Here is a 25,458-nt window from a genome sequence, read left to right on the forward strand (position 1 = left end):
TATACTCCAGGTTATAGAGCAGAGCTGCAAATGATGCATTGACATCGTAATAAATAGAATTTGACACATTCAATACAATGTTTTGGGTGTATAGAAATGTTAAGATATATTAGTGTAAGCAGCTAACAAACAGAACAACTTGGTTATCATAAACACAAATTGAAGGTGCTAAGAGCTGGTTTGGGACTTTCACAAAGAGGAACTGGTCATCAGTCTTAAGCAAGAAATGGTTTGGAAACACTGCGGTAAAGCATTAAAATCCCATCCATTCTCTCAGGCCAGTTCAAAGCCTCAGCCAACAAACCCGACTTATCAATCACCGCTGTTTAATTCAATTAAGCATTGGCACTGAACAACTGGGAATCTAATCTATTTTGCGTTAGGTTTTTTCCTTACTTTGTCCATTACTTTGACCTGGCACAGTCTTTTGACTCAACACATTGCATTTCAAAAGGAATGTGTCTTTCTTTGTTAGTCTGTGCATGCATGTAAATCACAGATGGAAGGATGTGTGTGGATACTTTGACCAGACATGTTGTCACATGATTCACTTGATTTACATAAAGAGTAAGTATGTAGGCCACGTTATTGTTGACGGTTAATTTGTGTGCTGAAGAACTGGTTCAGTGGGTTTGCAAAAATGGCTTCAGTAAGCTTTAGTGTCTATTTTTTGGGACAGCATGGCATGTGTGTGGTCCTTGGAGGACTTAAAAAAATAGAATAAATACATTCTAGAACATAACTATCGTTTGTTTGAGTCCACTGAGAGGGAATAGGCCATTGTTAGGTAATTAATGTCCAACCCCAGATATATTTCGTACACTGTGTACCCATGAACGATTGGCATCTCTCAAACATAGTCCAGAGACCAAGGGAAATGGCATTCCTATCTCTGGTTTGTGATGAGGGAATCATACATTTGCATTATGATGAGAAGATAGCACAGAAATGCATCCCAGCCTCGTCTGCATGTCTCTCTTCACCTTACCTCCAGGTGCAGGCCTTCAGAAACCGTTGTTGTTTGATCAACCCCTAGGACTGATCCAGATGTTTACATTCTTTCCAAAATTAAAATAATTTGATTTATGTCTTTTAGATCTGTAGGCTACACTTGGCAGCAGGGCAAGGATAATTTCTCTACCCTCTGTCAGAAGGTGAGTTTAGCTGGTGCATGAAGTCAGGCGCAGGAGAGCAAAATGAGTGAGCAATGTACTTTACTCAAACAATAAAGGCACAAGGTAAACAAATACACTTAAATATTACGCACGGGTGAACACAGCACCCGTCGAAAAACCAGCCATAATGAACCGAACTGAACATAGATATAATCACGCACAACAAACATGGGGGAAACAGAGGGTTAAATACATGATCATGTAATTGGATAACGAAAACCAGGTGTGTAGAAAATAAAGACAAAACCAATGGAAAATGAAAGATGGATCAGCGATGGCTAGAAGACCGGTGACGTCGACCGCTGAACGCCGCCCGTACAAGGAGAGGGACCGACCTCGGCGGAACTCATGACAGTACCCCCCCCCTTGCCGACACCGGCCTCTGGGGCGACCCGGAGGCCGGAACTCCCTGCAGCGTCGATGGGTCCAACACGTCCTCCACCGGCACCCAGCATCTCTCCTCCGGACCGTACCCCTCCCACTCCACGAGGTACTGAAGGCCCCTCGCCCGAAGCTTCGAATCCAGTATAGATCGAACTGCATACGCCGGGGCCCCCTTGATGTCCAGAGGGGGTGGAGGAACCTTCCGCACTTCAGACTCCTGGAGTGGACCAGCTACCACCGGCCTGAGGAGAGACAATTGGAACGAGGGGTTAATTCGATAATTGGGGGGAAGCTGTAACCTGTAACATACCTCGTTCAGTCTCCTCAGGACTTTGAATGGCACCACAAACCGCGGGCCCAGCTTCCGGTAGGGCAGGCGGAGGGGCAGGTTTTGGGTCGAGCGCCAGATCCGGTCCCCCGGTGCAAACACCGGGGCCTCACTGCGGTGGCAATCTGCACAGGTTTTTTGGCGCCTCACAGCCCGCTGATGGTCTCAGGTCTCCTCAGCGCGCCTAAACAAGTCATTCACCGCAGGAGCTTCGATCTGGCTCTGATGCTAAGGCACCAGGACCAGCTGTTACCCCAGTACGCACTGGAAGGGAGAGAGGTTAGTGGAGGAGTGGAGGAGTGGAGGAGTGAGTTCTGGGTCATCTCTGCCCAGGGCTCGAATGCCGCCCACTTCCCCGGCCGGTCCTGGCAATAGGACTGCAGAAACCTACCCACATCCTGGTTCACTCTCTCCACCTGCCCGTTACTCTCCGGGTGAAAACCCGAGGTAAGGCTGACCAAGAACCCCTGACGTTCCATGAACGCCCTCCAGACCCTTGACGTGAACTGGGGACCTCGATCAGATACTATGTCCTCAGGCACCCCGTAGTGCCGGAAGACGTGTGTAAACAGGGCCTCCGCAGTCTGTAGGGCCGAAGGAAGACCGGGCAAAGGGAGGAGATGTCAGGACTTAGAGAAACAATCCACAATGACCAGGATTGTGGTGTTACCCTGAGATAGAGGAATATCCATTAGGAAATCCACAGACAGGTGCGACCATGGCCGTTGTGAAACGGGTAAGGGTTGTAACCTCCCTCTGGGCAAGTGCCTAGGGGCCTTGCACTGGGTGCACACCGAGCAGGAGGAGACATAAACCCTCACGTCTTAAGCTAAAGTGGACCACCAGTACTTCCCACTAAGACAGAGCACTGTCCGACCGATGCCCGAATGACCAGAGGAGAGTGACGAGTGGGCCCAATAGATCAAACGGTTGCGGACAGCAGACGGAACGTACAGACGCCCAGCTGGACATTGGGGGGGAGTGGGCTCTGTACGTACCGCCCGCTCGATGTCCGCATCCAGCTCCAACACTACCGGTGCCAGCAGGCAAGAGGCCGGGAGTATGGGAGTGGGATCCATGGGCCGCTCCTCTGTGTCATACATCCGGGACAGTGCGTCTGCCTTCACGTTCTGGGAACCTGGTCTGTAGGATAGGATGAAAACAAAACGGGTAAAAAATATGGCCCACCTTGCCTGGCGAGGATTCAGTCTCCTCGCCACCCGGATGTACTCCAGATTGCGGTGGTCAGTCCAGATGAGAAAAGGGTGTTTAGCCCCCTCAAACCAATGTCTCCACACCTTCAAAGCCTTGACGACAGACAACAACTCCCGGTTTCCCACGTCATAGTTTCGCTCCGCCGGGCTGAGGTTCTTCGAAAAGAAGGCACAGGGGCGGAGCTTTGGTGGCTTGCCCGAGCGCTGAGAGAGCGTGGCTCCTATCCCAGCCTCGGACGCGTCCACCTCCACTATGAACGCCTAAGAGGGATCCGGATGAGCCAGCACGGGAGCCGAGGTAAACAGAGCCCTCAGCTGACCAAAAGACCTGTCCGCCTCAGCTGACCACTGCAAACGGACTGGTCCTCCCTTCAGCAGTGAGGTAATGGGAGCCGCTACCGGGCCAAAGCCCTGGATAAAGCTCCGGTAGTAGTTGGCAAACCCTAGAAACTGCTGCACTTTATTTACCGTGGTGGGAGTCGGAAAATTACGCATGGCTGTAATGCGGTTATTCTCCATCTCCACACCTGAAGTGGAAATGCGGTACCCTAGGAAGGAGACGGACTGTTGGGAAAACAGGCATTTCTCAGCCTTGACGTACAGGTCATGCTCCAACAGTCGACCAAGCACGCTGCGGAAGTGCTGCGTCAACCAGGAGATTTATCGCACAATCCCCCCGTCGATGGGGTGGTAATTGAGTCGAGAGCCAATTCGGCATTTCAGAGGGGATACGCACGGTGGAAACCTGGTCTGGACTTTCCACCGTAGTCGCACCAACGGAAACCCCTAAACACCACCCGAGCACTCTTGTGACCACCCCACGAGGGCACTCTTGCCACAAAATAGTGGGGTCATGACAGGCCAACCAGGGTATACCCAGCACCACGGGTATAAATAGACCCGACCCCAATGGTCGACTATCTAGGACGTGAACTGGGAAGGGCATATCCACTGGAACAATAGGGATCCCTAAACTATGGGCAAATGATCTGTCAATAAAGTTCCCAGCTGCACTTGAATCTACGAGCGCCTTATGCTGGGAATGCGGGGAAAACTCAGGAAAATGAATATACACAAACATGTGTTTGTGGGCTCTGGGTGAGCCTGGTGCCGACTCACCTGGGGTGACACAAGAGTGCCCTGCCTGCTGCCTCGATTCCCAGCACCGACCGGCAGTGTGCCCTTTGCGGCCACAGATGGTGCATGGACCGGCCCCTCCTCCGATCGCCCTATGTGCAGCACCTCCCAGCTCCATGGGCGTAGGAGCTGTGGTGCTGGGGGATGGAATCGACAGACCCCGATCTGGACGTCCGCGGGTAGCCAGCAGGTTATCCAAACGGATGGACAGGTCCACCAGCTGGTCAAAGGTGAGAGTGGTGTCCCTGCAGGCCAACTCCCGACGGACATCCTCGCTCAAACTACAACGGTAGTGATCGATCAGGGCCCTGTCGTTCCATCCCGCGCTGGCGGCCAGGGTCTGAAAGTCCAGAGAGAACTCCTGTGCGCTCCTCGTCCCCTGTCTAAGTTGGACGAGCCGTTCTTCGAATTAGTCCAACACCGCTTCTCCTTCCTCCCATACGGCATTGGCCCACTTCAGGGCTTTCCCTGAGAGACAGGAGACGAGGACGGACATGATAATTTGGCCCGAAGGAGCCGGGTGGATGGTTGCTAGGTAGAGCTCCAGCTGGAGTAGGAACCCCTGACATCCCACAGCCGTCCCATCATACCCCTTCCGAAGATTGAGCTGAATCCCACTGGGACAGGGTGAAGGAGGCGTGAGTAGTGGTGTCCTTGGTGGTGATAGTGGAGGCACTGGAGGAACTCCTCTTCTCTCCCAGCGGTCCAGATTCTGCAGGACGTGATCCATGGCGATGCCGAGATATTGTAACATGGCCGCATGCTGCTGGACGCGCTCTTCGACCCCTAATCCGGGGTTGTCTGCTCCTGCTGACTCCATATGGTTTGGTGCGTGATTCTGTCAGAAGCTGAGTGTAGCTGGTGCATGAAGTCAGGAGCAGGAGAGCAAAATGAGTGAGCAATGTACTTTACTCATACAATAAAGGCACAAGATAAACAAATACACTTGACCAAAAACCAAAGGTAAATATTACGCAAGGGTGAACACAGCACCAGTCAAAAACCAACCATAATGAACCGAACTGAACATAGAAATAATCACGCACAACAAACATGGGGGAAACAGAGGGTTAAATACATGAACATGTAATTGGATAATGAAAACCAGGTGTGTAGAAAATAAAGACAAAACCAATGGAAAATCAAAGATGGATCAGCGATGGCTAGAAGTCGTGACACCCTCATTATATTATCACATTAATTCTGGTAATATACAATAAGTAAGAGGTAGTTGAATCAAAAGAAAAAAGGAAATAGTTAGGAAATAGTTAGCTTAAAGTTCCAACTTGTGACAAGCAAAGTAAGCATTTCACGGTAAGATCTACACCTGTTGTATTCGGGGCATGTGACAAATGAAGTTTGATTTGATGGGTGAGAGGATGTTCATTTGTTAGATTGTACATTGTAGTGTTCCATCTCTATAGAATGTGGGTATTGCGATATCTGAGTATTATAGTATTTCCCACACAAAGATTCACAGAGATTACACACATCTAAAGCAGGAGTAAGCAAGGTATGTGGATCTCAGACAGATATCATCATCTTCGCTATGAGAAAACTCCATGATAAGTCAAAGCAAGGATGGACCAGAAGTCAAATTAATGCCTGTATCTATCAAGAGTTAGCTTTCCTAGACAAAACAAAACTCTGAGACTGCAGCAGTGTGTGTGTGTCAGACGAAGCCAGCATGACCCATTCCGAGATTGGAGACACTGGCTACGTAACCCACAAGACCTCCCTCCACTTGTGTAAATAACCTCAATTGCAATTACATAGCCGGTCCTATGCACCTACAATGTTGTTACTACAGAGTTATTCCGTAAATAATGTACATTTGATTGACATGACCTTGCATTTTACAGTATGCTACTTTGACAATGCTGCATTCATAACCAAGTGGGAAGGTGGAAATTACCGTTGTGAAGTTGTAAATACTAGTTGAATGCGTGCACATGCTTTGAACTCATTGAGATACGCCGATTGACTAATGGCCAACAATCTACTTCAAGCATTAACTAAAAGCACAACTATCATGCTTGTAAACAAATTATAGTGTTCAAAAACCATATTAATAGATTGCTTTTAATAAATAATATTTTGTTGTTGCATTTAACTGCTGAAAATGCTGTTATCGAGGTATCCTAATTTTCTTAGTAGGCGACTTGAGAGGTCAGCATGTGGGAGAAGTCGTAGCTCAGGGATGATAGAGTTGGAGGGGCGTTCAAGTGGGATTTTTTCCCAGTCAGTATGTGGTAAATACCAATAGTGTGCAACTGCAGCCAGCTATATGGGACGTTCCTGCATGTGGGAAGGACGCTGTCTACCACTGGTGTACGGCTAGCTAGCTACCATTGTCGCCCCCGCCCCTTCTTCTGTGGGGTTTATCGGCAGCTGATATCCAACGTTATTTATGCATTAACGCCACCTACTGCCTTCCACCTGTCCTAACATTTGCAGGAAAGCATCACCCACGCCTACTGGAGTCCTCCTTCCTAGCTAGCGGGTAAACAGTGTCCTTCGCTCCCGCCTGCCAAACAGAACACCATGTGCTAGCTTACTAGTTAGCTAGCACACAGTGTCACTCCTGCCTGCTGTGTACCGGAGAAAACTGTGCGTGACAGGCGGGGGCGAAGGACACTGTCTACTGGTCGTCCCCGCCTCCCGCTAGCCTCCCCGCCTCCCGCTAGGGTGACAGTACATGCTAGCTTGCTAGTTAGCGACACTGTGTGCTAGCTTGTTAGTTAGTTAGTTAGCGCACGGAGTTGCCCCTGCCTCCCGCCAGCTGTGTACTGGAGAAAACTGTGTCTTAGGTGGGGGAGAAGGACACTGTCTAAAGCACAGCATTAGGGAGGCTAGGGCAACACCGTGTGCTAGCTAACAAGCTAACTTGATAGTTAGCGACACCATGTGCTAGCTTGCTAGTTAGCTAGTGTAACAGTATAACTTTAGTCCGTCCCCTCGCCCATACCCGAGTTCGCACCAGGGACCCTCTGCACACATCAACAACTGCCTCCCATGAAGCATCATTACCCATCGCTCCACAAACGCCGCGGCCCTTGCAGAGCAAGGGGAACCACTACTTCAAGGTCTCAGAGCGAGTGACGTCACCGATTGAAACGCTATTAGCGTGCACCACCGCTAACTAGCTAGCCATTTCACATCGGTTACACTAGCACACGGTGTCGCCCTCGCCTCCCGCCTGCTGTGTACATGAGTCCTCCTTAGGACTAGCTGGCTAAGCTAGCACACAGTGTCCTTCACTCCCACCTCCCGAACATCTGCCCTCGCTTTCGTCAACAGAACTGCGAGAAAACAGTGCCCGACAGGGGGGGCGAAGGACGCTGTCTACCACTGGTGTACGGCTAGCTAGCTACCATTGTCGCCCCCGCCCCTTCTTCTGTGGGGTTTATCGGCAGCTGATATCCATATGTTATTTATGTTATTTATGCATTAACGCCACCTACTGCCTTCCACCTGTCCTAACTTAAAAATGGACCAATACAAGTATAGAGAGGAGTTCCTGCAGATTCAGGAATGCCCACGTACAGGAACGCCCCCACATTGTGGGCTGCAATTGCACCCTTCTCGAAAATACCACCTTCCCACTTGAATTTGAACGCAGGATCTGAGCACCCGCCCCCTCATGAATAATTCAGCAGCCCCTCGTGCCTCATGCGACTGTATGAAAGCGTTTTCAACACACACACACATCTTCTTAGCAATGTTTGGTCCTTCTCAGGCAGTCGCATAATGAATAGTATCTCGTTCTTTTTCACTGGGTGGTAATTATTGGAGGCAAATTGAGCGAAATTCTGGGATTTTTTCCTCCCTCAAAACCTGGAGTAGGAGGTACCTCAGTGGGAGAAGGACGGAACGATCGAACACGTCGAATCTTTACGCACGCTCGCGAAGGCTGTGTTGTGGTCCAGCTGCTTATTGGAAATCTTGCTGAAACGTTAGCTAGCCATTGCACTGACGTTTATCTACGAACTGACACGGGTTTAATGGTCAGTAGGACGTTCTTGCCTCGGCTTATTTGACAGTGGAGGAGGTGAAAAAAATCAAGGTACGTGACAGCGAATGACAATGCTACATTTGAAACACGAAATTCGAATGAGTTGGCTGAATAACGTTAGTCCTAGCCAAATAATGTGATGTTCTTTAGCGTTCGGTATCTGCTGTGCTGCACTGTTTTAGCTAGCTAGCGCTTGCTATATATCCGCATCGAAGTGTCCCAATCATCTATTGTATTGCAGGTAGCTAGCAAACTAACATAGTTAGCATTCGCTATTTGACAACCATGTAATTTTCGAACATGTTTTTTACTGTAGTTATATTTAGCTGGACAACCTAAAGCCACACAGTGAACAATGTGGCCATTTAGTTACACAAAGAAATCCCTTTTGTGTATTCTTTCGCCATACGCCTCAAACTGACTTGCTGAACATCTTTGAATTTAGAATGACAGCTACCCCCCTGGCTAACGTTAGTTAAATAGAGAGTATGTGTATTAAGAGTCATTATGCCCTTGGTGAATTATACCATGGCATTTGCTGAATGGCTCTGTAAACCAAATGTATACATGCTTAATCTTTGTGCATTCACAACCCCATACATTTTAAAGCAAACTGGCGCTAGGACATTGAATGCATTACTGCCATTATGGATTATGTGTTTCTTACATTTCCAGTGGTGACAGAACTGGGTCTGGTTTCCCAAAAGCATTTTAAAGAGAAATGTAATCTCTAGCACCACACCAAAATCAATATATGCCAAATGGCGTGTTTCTGGGTTTTGTTGATGTTGGGGTGGTGCTGGAGATTATGAATATGAAGTTGAACAATTTAGAAATTGCCCTTTAAGGCTAAATTCGTCGTTCGAATCTTCGTAGGAGCAGTTAAATCTCGGAGCTGTTTTCCAAAACCATCGTTATTAACGTTGCACTTGAAAACGATTAATCTAACATGCTGACCAGACCGCATGTGTGTTTGCGCCATCGCGCGCATGTTGGTTTTTGCCCCTCCACACCAGATGCGATCAGGACAAGCCAGTTGAAATATAAAAACAAACTTTGAACCAACTATTAATTTGGGGACAGGTCGAAAAGCATTAAACATGTACTGCAATTTAGCTAGCTAGCTTGCTGTTGTTAGCCTTAATTTGACATTGGGTTTTACCTGATTTAAAAATGTTATTTTACCTTTAACTAGGCAAGTCAGTTAAAAACAAATTCTTATTTTCAGTGACAGCGTAGGGGGCAGAACGACAGATTTTTACCTTGTCAGCTCGGGGATTCGATCTTGCAAGCTTTTGGTTACAAGTCCAAGCTCTAACCACTAGGCTACCTGCCGCCCCAGTAGTGCACAAACTCCTGCACAAGGTCCTCTACTCTGACAATTAATCCACAGATAAACGGGTAAACCGAGTTTGTTTCTAGTAATCTCTCCTCTTTCAGGCTTCTTCTTCTTTGGATTTTATATGGTGGTTGGCAACCAACTTTAAAGTGCATTACCACTACCAACTATGCACTACCAACTGGACTGGAGTGTGGACCCTAGTTCATCTTTCAATCACCCACGGGGGTATATGCTCCTAAAAAACCGAGTTGACTGCATTAAAATATAAATCCAGTAGGCTATAGGCTTATTTCAATCATATGTGACCCATTTCAAGAAGCTAGGCATATGTTTCATGTCACTACTTCATGGGAGGGGCATTTTAATTTATTTTTTTAGAAATAAATTAAAATATTTTTTTTGGCAGACATGCCTTCTGGAATATGTTAACTTTAATTTGCCTTAATAACAAACTTGTATGCCATCTGTAATTAAACATTGCATACAAAATAGCATGAGAAAACACTTAGAATACATAACATATGGCAATCATATAAAACAAAGACTTAAACTTTTTCCACATTTTGTTATAGTACAGCCTTATTCTAAAATTGATTAAATGAATATAAATCCTCAATCTGCAGACAATACCCCATAATGACAAAGCAAAAACAGGTTTTTAGTAGTTTTAGAAAATGTATTAAACTTAAACAGATACCTTATTTGCATAAGTATTCAGACCCTTTGCTATGAAACATGAAATTGGGCTCAGGTACAACCTGTTTCAATTGATCATCCTTGAGATGTTTCTACAACTTTATTCAAGTCCATGTGGTAAATTCAATTGATTGAACATGGACATGGAAATTCCTGTTCCTGTCTATATAAGGTCCCACAGTTGACGGTGCAGAACAAAGACCAAGCCACGAGGTCGAAGGAATTGTCTGTAGAGCTTTCGAGACAGGATTGTGTCGAGGCACATATCTGGGGGAAGGTTTCCCAAAAATGTCTGCAGCATTGAAGGTCCCCAGGAACACAGTGGCCTCCATCATTCTTAAATGGGAGAAGTTTGGAACCACCAAGACTCTTAGAGCTGACTACCCGGCCAAACTGAGCAATTGGGGGAGAAGGGCCTTCATCAGGGAGGTGACGAAGAACCCGATGGTCACTCTGACCGAGCTCTATAGTTCCTCTGTGGAGATGGGATAACCTTCCAGAAGGACAACCATCTCTGCAGCACTCTACCAATCAGGCCTTTATGGTAGAGTGGCCAGACGGAAGCCACTCTATAGTAAAATGCACATGACAGCCCGCTTGGAGTTTGTCAAAAGGCACCTAAAGGACTCTCAGACCATGAGAAACAAGATTCTTTGGTCTGATAAAATAAAGATTGAACTCTTTGGCCTGAATGTCAAGCGTCACGTCTGGAGGAAACCCGGCACCATCCCTATGGTGAAGCATGTTGGAGGCAGCATCATACTGTGGGATTTTTCTTCAGCGGCAGTTACTGGAAAACTTGTCAGGATCAAGGGAAAGATGAGCGGCACAAAGTACAGAGAGATCCTTGATGGAAACCTGCTCCAGTGCGCTCAGGACCTCAGACTGGGGTGAAGGTTGACCTTCCAATATGGCAATGACCCTAAGCACACAGACAATGTAGGAGTGGCTTCGGGAGCAGTCCCTGAATGTCCTTGAGTGGCCCAGCCAGAGCCCGGACTTGAACCCGATCGAACATCTCTGGAGAGACCTAGCTGTGCAATCCCCATCCAACCTGACAGAGCTTGAGAGGATCTGCAGAGAAGAATGGGAGAAACTCCCCAAATACAGATGTGCCAAGCTTGTAGCATCATACCCAAGTAGACTCGAAGCTGTAATCACTGCCAAAGGTGCTTCAACAAAGTACTGAGTAAAGGGTCTGAATATTTATGAATGAATGGAGAAAAATATATTTTCGTGTCAAATTGGCAGCCCATCCCTTATGGGATTAATTGACGCATAAACAAACATTATAATAATTCACTATGGTAATTAAATTATAATTCTTCTTCTGGTGTTCTCTGCATTGCACATCGCATATTTTTTTTTTATCAATACATAATTGTAAGGTTATCCAAACAATAATTGCATCCCTAGAGCAGTACAATAATATACACATACATACATGCATACCATATACAGACAAATACAGAAATCACATTTACACTTCTATTTCAGTTTTTGCAAAAAAAAAAAACTGCTTTGTCATTATTGGGTATTGTATGTAGCTTTTTAAAAATCGATTTTAGAATAAGGCTGTATTGGATCAGAATGTGGAAAAGTCATGGGGTCTGAATACTTTCCGAATGCACTGTTATAGGCTATAGAACATTTCTTCTCTTGATGGGAAAACTGTATTGATGACTTTGAATAGCCATAAATAATTTTAAGAGCTACAGCGAGCTGTTGAGCCTATATTCTGGAATCATTTTCAGCACGGAGCAACTATTGTAACGACACATGGTTAACACTCGTAAGCCTAAATTCCATCGCTATTGGGAAACTGGGCCTGATCTGCCCTAGAAAGGCTATGTAAATTATCATCGCCAGAACGGCCATTTTGGGGGGGGGAGAGACTGCCATTTGTGCTCTGATATTAGAACTGGGTCTGGTTTCCCAAAAGCATCTTAAAGAGGGATGTAAAATATTTAAAAAAATCTACTTCATAGTCATCATCTCCAGCACCACTCCAACATCAATATATGTCAAATTACACGCTTCTATGTTTTGTTGGGATTGTGCTGGAGATTATGAATATGAAGTCGAACAATTTATAAATGTCCCTTTAAGGCTAAGTTCATCGTTGGAACATTGGTAGGAGCATAGTTAAATCTCTGAGCTGTTTCCCAAAACCATCATTATTAACGTTGCACTTGAAAATGCGTAATCTAAAACGCTGACCAGACCGCACGTGTGTCTGCGCCATCGCACGCATGTTGATTTTACCAGACATGATCAAGACAAACAAGTTGAAATATCAAAACAAACAAAAGCATTAAATATTTATGGCAATTTAGAAAGCCTATGTAAATTACGATCGCCAGATTGGCCGTTAAAAAAAATATATTGCACTGCTGTTTTGTACTATAAAATTAGTTTGATCCCCACAGTAAATTATTTTATATTTCGCTACAAATCGAGATATTAAATGAAATATTGATCCATTCTGACTACTACATTTGTCGTCACACAGGACCACGTGCTGACACAGAACTATTACGTACTGGCAGGCTACATGCACGCTCTTTGCATGTGCACCCAGCAGCGTTGGGTTGACTCTCTTAGGCAGGATGAAATCGACTACATCGATCATGATCCTTTGCTAGTTACTGCCACTTTCATAATCCTTAGCGGGTTTTTTGTTGTTGCCATTCTGCCCAATTCAGCAGTATGGCGCACTTCAAATTCAAGTACTTCTGGCTTCATGCGTCATCGGGAGTTTTGCATAGCAATACGCGGATGATGTCAGTGCTATCACTATCTACTGGTTTTAATGTCTATGCTTGCAGGTGACAGTGGTTCAAATGATTGACAGGTGGAATGTGCGCTCAACAGTGAATTCACCTGCGCACATGCTTGATGGCTTGACCATGTGATTAGACCTAGCAGCTGAGAATGCTTCAGTAGGCTACTGTACAATCATTCTTTGACGTTCAGTGATCAATTATTCACTCAAACGACTCTATGCGACCTCCTTTATTCCCCAGACTTTTCCTCAATCACTCATCTTTCTTGAAGTGACCGTTATGGATAGGCAACCTACAATAGAGAAGTCCATGGACACTGACACAGGGACCCAATATTTGGGTTTGTTTACTTATTCTGCTAATCCAGTTTCCAAACAGCAGTCTCCAAACAGCTGCAGTCTCCAAACAATTGCCTCATGGTGACGCCATAAAATGAGGTAGCCTAAAATCAATAAGATGAGGTGAGTTTGTATTTTGGGTGAACCATCCCTCTAAACAGCTAAAGCCCCCTTTCTCCTACTTATAAACATTGTTGGGCCATGAATCAAATACTGTCAGACAGCCTACTGGCTATGCTATTTTAACTAAAAAACAACCCAGATTAAATAATCACAGTTGGCCAGTGCCTCCAGGGTGAGATTTTTTATGACCGACACGTAGCAATTTCTTTGTAACTTTCATTTACGTGCCGGAGGGCGGCTGTGGAAAAGTGATTAGGGAAATGGATGTGCAGTCTAGGGTTGGGGGCTTTAGCAAGGTACTTCACAGAAATAGAGCCAGCTGTCGCAGCAGACAGCAGCAATGATGAAATTGTCCCAGATTGGGGTGTCTGTTGAGGAAATGGCAAAATCATAATTCAGTTCAGCCAATTGATTTACCGGCTGGAGTGGCTGCTTGGATCTTTATGATGAATGACTATGGAAGGGCCTTAGCAAAACAATAGTGAATTGGGAACCCACTAGACCAAGTGAAAGGTTTTATGACATTGACTTACTTTTATTAATTCTACCTTTTAACATGCAGTAAGTGAAAAGATTTTGTACAGACTGCTGAGGGAAGCCAATTAGATCTGATGTAGAATAAATGTGACTTTGGCAAGTAGCCTACTTCCAGCAGTCCCGAGCAGTGTAATTTCTCAAAGTTGCTAGTCTTGATGCCATAGGCCTACTTGTATTCTTTATTTTTATATACACTGCTCAAAAAAATAAAGGGAACACTAAAATAACACATCCTAGATCTGAATGAATGAAATAATTCTTATTAAATACTTTTTTCTTTACATAGTTGAATGTGCTGACAACAAAATCACACAAAATTATCAATGGAAATCAAATTTATTAACCCATGGAGGTCTGGATTTGGAGTCACACTCAAACTTAAAGTGGAAAACCACACTACAGGCTGATCCAACTTTGATGTAATGTCCTTAAAACAAGTCAAAATGAGGCTCAGTAGTGTGTGTGGCCTCCACGTGCCTGTGTGACCTCCCTACAACGCCTGGGTATGCTCCTGATGAGGTGGCGGATGGTCTCCTGAGGGATCTCCTCCCAGACCTGGACTAAAGCATCCGCCAACTCCTGGACAGTCTGTAGTGCAACATGGCGTTGGTGGATGGAGCGAGACATGATGTGCTCAATTGGATTCAGGTCTGGGGAACGGGCGGGCCAGTCCATAGCATCAAGGCCTTCCTCTTGCAGAACCCCCACCTGTGGACGTCAGGCCCTCATACCACCCTCATGGAGTCTGTTTCTGACCGTTTGAGCAGACACATGCACATTTGTGGCCTGCTGGAGGTCATTTTGCAGGGCTCTGGCAGTGCTCCTCCTGCTCCTCCTTGCACAAAGGTGGAGGTAGCGGTCCTGCTGCTGGGTTGTTGCCCCCCTACGGCCTCCTCCACGTCTCCTGATGTACTGGCCTGTCTCCTGGTAGCGCCTCCATGCTCTGGACACTACGCTGACAGACACAGCAAACCTTCTTGCCACAGCTCGCATTGATGTGCCATCCTGGATGAGCTGCACTACCTGAGCCACTTGTGTGGGTTGTACTGTCCGTCTCATGCTACCACTAGAGTGAAAGCACCGCCAGCATTCAAAAGTGACCAAAACATCAGCCAGGAAGCATAGGAACTGAGAAGTGGTCTGTGGTTATCACCTGCAGAACCACTCCTTTATTGGGGGTGTCTTGCTAATTGCCTATGATTTCCACCTGTTGTCTATTCCATTTGCACAACAGCATGTGACATTTATTGTCAATCAGTGTTGCTTCCTAAGTGTATCGTTTAATTTCACAGAAGTGTGATTGACTTGGAGTTACATTGTGTTGTTTAAGTGTTCCCTTTATTTTTTTGAGCAGTATATATATATATATATATATATATATATATATATATATATATATATATATATATATATATATATATATATATATATATATATATATATATATATATATATATATATATATATATATATATATATTTTTTTTTTAATTCTGTTTTCTCACCAATGTTGTGGTATCCTATTGGTAGTTACAGTCTTGTCTCATTGCTGCAACTCCCATATGGGAGAGGTGAAGGTCGAGAGCTGTGCGTCCTCCGAAACCCAACCCAAGCTTCTTGACACAATACCCACTTAACCCGGAAGCCAGCCGCACCAATGTGTAGAAGGAAATGCCGTGCACCTGGCAACCATGTCAGTGTGCACTGCACCCGGCCCGCCACAGGAGTCGCTAGTGCGCGATGGGACAAGGACATCCCTGCCGGCCAAACCCTCCCCTAACCTGGGCGACGCTGGGCCAATTGTGCGCCGCCCCATGAGTGTCCAGAGCCTGGACTTGAACCAGCATCTCTAGTGGCACAGCCTTAGATTTTTTCTTTTTTTCCCTAAGCTTATTGCTCTAATAAGCTCTTCTGACTGAGGTTAAATGGGTTTTCCTTAAATGTCTGAAGAGAATGCAGTCTCAGGAAGCACCTCTCCTGCGAAGGGTGCTCTACCACTAACACCTGGCTGCTACTAAGATATACTGCTCTGATGGGAAAGTAAAGTCAACACAACTAAGACAGTTGTGCCAGGTGTTACAAGCAATTTAATGCATCCTTTTAAAAATGTCTGAAACCATTTTCCAGTAGATTGTTATGAAAGATTGATTTAGATGTTTTTTTAGATGTTTTTTTTATACCTCAGTTGCAGCCCAATCATATAGCCTAGTAGAGTATTTGATTGATACATATAAATTGATTCTTTGCACAACATTATATTCATCCCATTGCTCCCAAGCCTCCCACCTCTTGTTTATCTTACTGGCTGCACACTCATGCACACCTTTCTCCCTTTGATTTGATTGGGATGAGATTATCAATGGTCACAGCTGTTTCACCTTTTGGTGTTTGCTGCAGCGATAAGATGGTTGAGAATCTGACATGCAAGTAGATTTTCCTCTTGAGTCACATTTGGAGATGGCATATTGCTGTGCTCAGCGCAGTATGACGGACTGTATGTTCGAGCAGCAGGTTTGGCTTGTCCTACTCTTCCAAAATGGGCTTTCAATATGTTTGGCTGAATACTGTTATAGGACAGTCTTTCTCAGAAGTTTTCCCATTTATGTCATTTATTACATAATGTTATTACGGAATTGGCTGCCTATGCATCCAAACTATGGAAAGACAATTGACATCTCTCCTTAAAAATGTTTGTGTGGAATCACAATAAAGGGATTGTAACTGACTGTAACCATCAACATAACCTAAAGAGGTCCTTCAAGTTCAAAAAGCAGCAAGTTGTTGTAAGTGACCATTTTTTGTAGTTGAAACCAGGCCAACTTGTAAGAGAGCCTGACCCCCTGACTCTCAATTACCCACAACCTCCTACAGGTGGGCTCTCTGCTGTCGCCTGGCTCTTATCTCCATGCCCAATTTTACTTCCTACAGGACACAATTCAGCTGGCCCCATAGACAGAGTAGGAGGTGGGGGTTCGGCGTCTGGCACTTTTTTTTTCTCTCTAGTCTAGGGCTATGCAGCATGCATTCATGTGGGCTAGATTTAATTGTCAGTGCCTCTCAACTAGTGCTAATAATATCAAGGACACTAACGAGGAGGCTAAAAGTTCCTGTTGAGACCACACATCAGGGTCAGTAATGCTTTGTTTGCTGTGTGTGTGTGTGCGCGCATGTCTAACGTTTGTTGTTTCTTCTATGTGGGCCAACATCAATCTGGTTCCAAGATACCAACAGACAAGACTTTTGGTTACAATGCTGTATTATTTCCTGATATCGGATCCTGAGTCACCATCCTGAGTGAGAGAGAGAGAGAGAATGTTTGGATTATTTAGGGTTACTAAAGCACAGACCAATACCCCTCTCTTATAATTATATAAGAATTGGCCCTAGTCAACCAAACTCGGTTTCTTGTTTCAATTGCCAAAGATTTTTGTGTTGCCACACAGTTAAGGTGGCATTTCTCAGTAGTAGAAATGACCAGGGACGTTATCTTTAAGTGCGTGAATTGGACCATTTTCTGTCCTGCTAAGCATTCAAAATGTAATGAGTACTTTTGGGTGTCAGGGAACATGTATTGAGTAAAAAGTACATTATTTTCTTTAGGAATGTAGGGAAGTAAAAGTTGTCAAAATTATAAATAGTAAAGTACAGCTACCCCAAAAAACTACTTAAGTAATACTTAAACATTTTTTTAAGTTAACATTTAACTTAAGTACTTTACACCACTGAACCCTGCTAATTGACTGAACCCAGTCTCATTGTTTGCACACATTTAGTTGTGGACTTCAAGAGAATGCTGAGTTACCTTGCATGTCGACATATAAGTGGTTCCATTGTATCCTCTTCTTCCTCAGTAAGCAATATCAAAACAACTTGATTTGAAGTGTTGACTTGCACCATAAGAGCTCAGCTGAAGCTGAATGATGGGGGGAAAATAATTCAGCTAGCGTCAGACAACCAAGTCTCTGGTGCAGTACCCATTTTTTTTTTAGAAAGAGTTAAAGAAATACATCCCTATATTTATTTTTATTTCGCACAGCAGTTTAATTTAAATGGACCACTGAACAATACTGTTTACACTACAACAAGTAATGTGTCACCTGCTATGCAGAGGGGGAAAACAGCTGTGAATGCAGCCGTTTTCACTGGACCACAGCGTTTCCCTAATGGAATAGATTTGTAAATTCTCATAAATGTTATCGGTGAGGGATGACTGCAGTCACTCCAGGAAGCGGCACTTGTCACCGCTCCTCATCAGGAGGCCAGTGTGATTCAACCATGTCAAGGTGACAAGGCTGCTGGCTCCATCATGGAATTAGCCTATTTTACATCAGCTCACCCAGCTCAAACATTCACATCTTTCAGTTTCACAAATGATCCGTTTGCTTATATTCTACTTTTTGAGACCAATTTAATCCAAGTCTCCTCATTAACAAAGTTGTTTTCCTTTTGTCTTTTTTGCATGTTAAAATGAAGCCGACTCAAGCTCAGGATTAGAACAAAAATGAACTGTAGTGTCATCTGGCGTATGTTGCACCTAGCACTGCAGGTAGACTGAAGAGGAGTATTTTACAGATCCTTTCTGGCAACCTCACCCCCAGGTTTATTCAGTCTCTAGCTCAGACTTCCAGGACTCCACTGAAGTCCCAGTACATGTCATCTCCAATGGAGCGTGCCACCAGGGCCTTCTGATCTGATCAGAGGGCTGTTTTGACCCCATTCCTCCCTCTTCTATTCCCCTCTCCTGAAGCCATCATCTCGTTCATGGTGCCACCTCGTCTTCAGAGACCTCGTACATGTACTGAACAACAATATGATTGCAACAATTTCAATGATTTTACTGAGTTACAGTTCATATAAGGAAATCAGTCAATTGAAATACTATTCATGTACATGTAGGCTTTGTGGTGGAAGCAGTTCAGGATCCTTTTGGAAGAGGAGTTGTCGTGCCCTCTTCATGACTGTGTTGGTGTGTTTGGACCATGATAGATCCTTAGTGATGTGGACACCGAGGAACTTGAAGCTCTTCGCGGTTGAGACTTTTGTATCAACAACTTCCTCTCTGAATTTAAGTCTTGTTTTCTCACACCAGAAAGAAATAGCTAATATGGCTATTTATATATCTAAAAATATCTCAAGTTAATATGGCTCCTGCTTGTGAGTAAAGAAAGACTGGGGGTACTGTTTCTTAGCTAAATTGCAGCCACTGTTTTGATAGAAATGGTCCTACAGATCCACCCTCTGAACTCAATACAAAGGAGTCTGAGGGAAGAACAAACTGGACAGGTCTTAAATTGTCCTCATCGGTCTTTCTAAGTTGTTACATTGGACAGTACCTCTTATTTTATTTTTTTTACCAGACATATTGCTGTCACTTCTAAACACCTTTGCCTGTGGGGGTTTGCATAGTGGTTGGCATTGCAATATTAAAATATGTCGCTTGACCAGATAGACTATGTTGGATACTATTTATAAAATTACTGTAGTGCATATAATTTGCTTCCAGATGTATATTGGCCTAGCCTACATTTGAACTGAAGCACGTCAGTGCCTTCCTTTCCCCTTGCACTTGAATATACAACCTCTCCATGGCTCTGAATTACTTCCATTTGAAAAGCTGATTTATAGATAATCTGTTATTGATTTCAGAACATCATGCACCAGGTAAGGCTGTGTGTGTGTGTTTTTGTATGTTTTTTTTTTTTTAAAGAGGCTACTCAAACGCTCTGCTTCCTGACCATTAAAGAGAAATCTTGTGTAATCCTGTGGAAGGCTATCTGTGGTGCATCTGGAGGCTACACTAATCTGTGATGATTGGTCGTACTCAGTATGAGAACACAATCAGTTTTGAGTGTTGTTCTAGAGAAACATCTAATCCGATAGCCTATTTCTCTTTTGGGTGTACATTTCAGCCTCTATCTCAATTTGTAAATATGTTCTCCAAATGGGTAATTATGAGCTCATGTATTGATTCTTTCATCTGCACCTCTCTAATTCTCTCTGACGGACAGGCCTAAACAGCAAGCATCTAGCCCATGTTTTGTCGGTGTTTACAGTCTTCGAAATCTGAGCTTTTCGACCTTCACCCGACTTCACATCCCCTTCAACCTTCTCCTGAAGTAACAACAAAAATATAAACTTCTCAAGGTGGCCATTATTTATTTTCCCCTCCAGTTTTATAGTTGACCCTGAATATTTGTTTTAAAATCACATTTTATTGGTCGCGTACACATTTTCCAGATATTATTGCAGGTGCAGCGAAATGCTTATGTTTCTCGCTCCAACAGTGAAGTAATATCTAACAAAACAATACACACCGTCTCAAAACACTGGCCGGAATATAAATATACTCTTTCCATGACAGACTGACCAGGTGAATCCAGGTGAAAGCTATAGTCTCTTTATTGATGTTACCTGTTGAATCCACTTAAATCCGTGTAGATGAAGGGGGGGAGACAGGTTAAAGAATGATTTTTAAACCTTGAGACAATTGAGACATGGATTGTGTATGTGTGCCATTCAGAGGGTGAATGGAAAAGACAAAATATTTAAGTGCTTTTGAAAGGGGTTCGGTAGTAGGTGCCAGGGCACTTTTTACCAGGGCAAAAGGGGGTGCAACTCAATATTAGGAAGGTGTTCCTAATGTTTTGTACACTCAGTGGATATGTAGATAATGGTGTGTATGGACAATATATGAGTAGAAAAGGTGTGTACTGCAGTAGTTATATAGGATGAGCGTTTTACCAATAGACATCTGTTTCCTTTTGCAGATAATCAGACACTGACATGATCCCCAAACAGACAGCTGTTATAATTTTCGGTAGCACCGTCCGGGTATCTGCTTTAGTGGTCCCCTGCAGGATTTAGTTGTAAAGAGCAGGGCTGGATGATACATCTCTATATTACGGCATACGCTGCCCTATGCTAGACACAGTGCACGCATGGGATTCTTGTCTGTTCCATGAAGGAAAACCATATCATAGTGCTGAAGACTGGATAGAGAGAGAATGCCTTCAAATCAGGTTCAGTGAGTGGATGCGCCACCGTGCCATGCTGTTTTAAGGTTTAATGCCTCACATGGGCATGGAACCTAATTGCTTTATATGGCGGCCTTGCGAAAGCGGCCACCACTTTTAGCCCATTACCCTGCATAAAATGGCTGATTTTTGCCTCCTATATTTCCTCCCACATCTACATAATGTGACCATTTGTGCGTGGTGCTAGGAGATGGCCATTGTCCATATACACTGGCAACCCGCAGTGACCACTGCTCCCCATTCCCTCCCCTCATTACAGAGGTAATAGCATCAACCTCTGTCCCCTGAGCACACAGCCTTCCATACGTTTCTCATCAGCTCATTCCCACCAAGCCTTCCATAAGCCTCCAGTGATCATTGACTTTGAACTACCTCCAACGAGCCCATGTGATCAGCACGGCCTGTTTATTATGCAGGTTTATATGGTGAGCTCCACCACGTTCCCATTCTGTCGCTTCCGCTGGAGACGGAAGGAAAAAAGGAGACGATCTACTGAAATTCAGAGTAGAGGGAGGATCTGGGCTCTTTCAGAAGCCTTTGTTTTTCATTGCTGCATTTCTCTCTTCATACCATCTATACCTAACACTAGATTACAGAAGAGTGCTGATTTTAATCTAGGCTATATTACTGCTGTAGCTTCTCCACCGTTTGTCTATATGAACGGGGGAAAGCCAGCCAGTTCTGTATCTCCTACTGGTGGAGTGGAGCAGTGACCTCCCACTGGGGCTGGTGGATTCCTGCACTCTGCTGTATAATTAATGAGATCGTAGCAGAGAAAGGGCAGGGACAGGGAGGGGGCCAACATACAATACCCAGACAGAGATACAGAACAGAGAGGGACAGAGAGAAGACTGGCAAATATGGACTGAAAAGAAGACAGGGTAAAAAGAAAACAGTCCCAAAAACATGGTGGAGGAGATGGAGAGCTTAGTGATGTAATGGAGGTTCATGGGCTGAGTTACAATTGGCCTACAATACATAGCTCTTTAAACAGTGGAGACTTCTCCTCTATAGAATGCAGGCAGGTCTGACAACAGCCAGCCCCATAGGCAGAACACTATCTTAAAGTATTCACCTGTATTCACCTCCTCCTACAGTAGGAGAATAGACAGATGTAGGCTATGCCCTCTGTTTTTAAAAATAAATAAATTATTTTTTACCTTTATTTAACTAGGCAAGTCAGTTAAGAACAAATTCTTACTTTCAATGACGGCCTAGGAACAGTGGGTTAACTGCCTTGCCAAGCTGTACCTTGTCAGCTCGGGGATTTGAACTTGCAACCTTCCGGTTACTAGTCCAACGCTCTAACCACTAGGCTACCCTGCTGCCATTTTAGGAATTCTACCTGTTCCTAAAACCGGCTTCTGGTGCACTGCACAAAGAGGCATATGTTGTCCTTCTACTGTTTGATAAAGCAGCAGCTGTTACGTAGTCATTTTTCTAATTTATTCCCTGCAATAGCCTATAGCCTACTTGGAAAGAAACATACAGGTTTTCAAAGAAACATCATAGTATGTACCATACTACCATTAAATGAATATTAACAGTACTACAGTAAAGACTGTGGACATTGGCCAACAGGCTGTGGAACTACAGTATAGACCAGGGGTAGGCTACTAGATTGAACCATGGGAGATTTTTGTCGATGCGGCTGTTCAGGGGTCCAGAACATGATTCTAATAATTTGTACACTGCAAATTCACCACAACTAAGTCCAAAAAGAGGTTGTATTTGAAAATAATAATTTCATACCTTGATTACGTTGCTATATACAGTTGTAGCTCGGGGCGGCAGGGTAGCCTAGTGGTTAGTGTGTTGGACTAGTAACCGAAAGGTTGCAAGTTCAAATCCCCGAACTGACAATTTACAAATCTGTCGTTCTGCCCCTGAACAGGCAGTTAACCCACTGTTCCTAGGCCGTTATTGAAAGTAAGAATTTGGTCTTAAACTGACTTGCCTAGTTAAAATGAAGGTAGTCAGAAATTTACATACACCTTAGCCAAATACATTTTAAACTCAGTTTATCACAATTCCAGACATTTAATCCTGGTAAAAAGTCCCTGTTTTTGGTCAGTTTATTTTAAGAATGTGAAATGTCAGAATAATAGTCAAGTGATTTATTTAAGCTTTTATTTATATTATTACATTGCCAGTGGGTCGGAAGTTTACATACACTCAATTAGTATTTGGTAGCGTTGCCTTTAAATTGTTTAACTTGGGTCAAACATTTCAGGTAGCCTTCCACAAGCTTCCCACAATAAGTTGGATGCATTTTGGCCCATTCTTCCTGACAGAGCTGGTGTAATTGAGTCAGGTTTGTAGGCCTCCTTTACTCGCACACCCTTTTTCAGTTCTGCCCTCAAATGTTCTATTGGATTGAGGTCAGGGCTTTGTGATGACCACTCAAATACCTTGACTTTGTTGTCCTTAAGACATTTTGTCACACCTTTGGAAGTATGCTTGGGGTCATTATCCATTTGGAAGACCCATTTGAGACCAAGCTTTAACTGACTGATGTCTTGAGATGTTGCTTCAATATATCCAAATACTTCTCCTGCCTCATGATGCCATCTATTTTGTGAAGTGCACCAGTCCCTCCTGCAGCAAAGCACCCCCACAACATGATGCTGCCACCCCCGTGCTTCACGGTTGGGATGGTGTTCTTCAACTTGCAAGCATCCCCCTTTTTCCTCCAAACATAACAATGGTCATTATGGCCAAACTGTTCTATTTTTGTTTCATCAGACCTGAGAACATTTCTTCAAAAAGTATGATCTTTGTCCCCATGTGCAGTTGCAAACCATAGTCTGGCTTTTTTATGGCGGTTTTGGAGCAGTGGCTTCTTCCTTGCTGAGCGGACTTTCAGGTTATGTCGATATAGGACTCGTTTTACTGTGGATATAGCTACTTTTGTACCTGTTTCCTCCAGCATCTTCACAAGGTCCTTTACTGTTCTGGGATTGATTTGCACTTTTCGCATCAAAGTACGTTCATCTCTAGGAGACAGAACGAGTCTCCTTCCGAGCGGTATGTCCTAACCGACTTGCGAAAACTATAGTTTGTTAACAAGAAATTTGTGGGGTGGTTGAAAAACTAGTTTTATGACTCCAACATAAGTGTATGTTAACCTTTCTGATCTCCCCATCCCGGATCCGGGTTTGTGAATACAGACTCAAGCTCATTACCATAACGCAACGTTAACTATTCATGAAAATCGCAAATGAAATGAAATAAATATGCTAGCTCTCAAGCTTAGCCTTTTGTTAACAACACTGTCATCTCAGATTTTCAAAATATGCCTCTCAACCATTGCAAAACAAGCATTTGTGTAACAGTATTGATGGCTAACGTAGCATTTAGCATTAGCATTCAGCTGGCAACATTTACACAAAAAAACAGAAAAGCATTCAAAAAAATCATTTACCTTTGAAGAACTTCAGATGTTTTCAATGAGGAGACTCTCAGATAGCAAATGTTCAGTTTTTCCTGAAAGATTATTTGTTTAGGACAAATCGCTCCATTTTCTGCGTCACGTTTAGCTATGAAAAAACCCCTGTATCCAGGATTGTGTAAATCTATCAGCAAGCTCATTAGCATAACACAACGTTAACTATTTATGAAAATCGCAAATGAAATGAAATAAATATGCCATCTCTCAAGCTTAGCCTTTTGTAAACAACACTGTCATCTCAGATTTTCAAAATATGCTTCTCAACCATAGGAAAACAATAATTTGTGTAAAAGTAGCTAGCTAGAGTTAGCATTTCGCGTTAGCATTTAGCGTTAGCATTAGCGTTAGCATCCAGCACGCAACATTAACAAAAACATAAAAGCCTTCAAATAAAATCATTTACCTTTGAAGAACTTCTGATGTTTTCAATTAGGATACTCTCAGTTAGATAGCAGATGCTCAGTTTTTCCAAAAAGATTCCTTGTGTATTAGAAATAGCTCCGTTTTATACATCACATTTGGCTACCAAAAAAAATCCATAAATTCAGTCCTCAAAACGCAAACTTTTTTCCAAATTAACTCCATAATATCAACTGAAAACATGGCAAACGTTGTTTAGAATCAATCATCAAGGTGTTTTTCACATATCTCTTCATTGATACATCGTTCTTGGACACATGCTTTCTCCCCTGAATCAAATGGTAAAGTAGAAGCAGCTGGCAATTGCGCACCGAATTCGACGCAGGACACCAGGCGGACACTTGGAAAATGTAGTCTCTTATGGTCAATCTTCCAATGATATGCCTACAAATACGTCACAATGCTGCTAAGACCTTGGGCGAACGACAGAAAGTGTAGGCTCATTCGTTGCGCAATCACAGCCATATAAGGAGAGAATG

At 43.9% G+C, this 25,458-nt stretch overlaps 1 protein-coding gene and 1 long non-coding RNA gene across 4 annotated transcripts in view; one reads left to right on the forward strand and one right to left on the reverse strand.

Moving 5' to 3' along the window:
• Nucleotides 1-1,689: 1,689 nt before the first annotated feature.
• LOC149979385 (uncharacterized) lies at nucleotides 1,690-25,101 on the reverse strand. The gene is made up of 3 exons (XR_016485290.1): nucleotides 24,963-25,101; nucleotides 24,533-24,594; nucleotides 1,690-1,801 (listed from the first exon to the last, which is right to left on the reverse strand). It is a non-coding gene; the product is annotated as an uncharacterized LOC149979385 (long non-coding RNA).
• LOC110538388 (protein TANC2) overlaps nucleotides 7,906-25,458 on the forward strand; it is a 145,808-nt gene continuing 128,255 nt past the window's right edge. For all 3 annotated transcript variants that reach the window (XM_036938417.2, XM_036938418.2, XM_036938420.2), the window contains exon 1: nucleotides 7,906-8,304. The gene's annotated coding sequence lies outside the window, so the exon portion shown is untranslated. The remainder of the gene's footprint in view (nucleotides 8,305-25,458) is intronic.

This window comes from Oncorhynchus mykiss, chromosome 12 (assembly GCF_057628025.1).
Source record: "Oncorhynchus mykiss isolate SJ-2025 chromosome 12, ASM5762802v1, whole genome shotgun sequence".
NCBI lineage: Eukaryota > Metazoa > Chordata > Actinopteri > Salmoniformes > Salmonidae > Oncorhynchus > Oncorhynchus mykiss.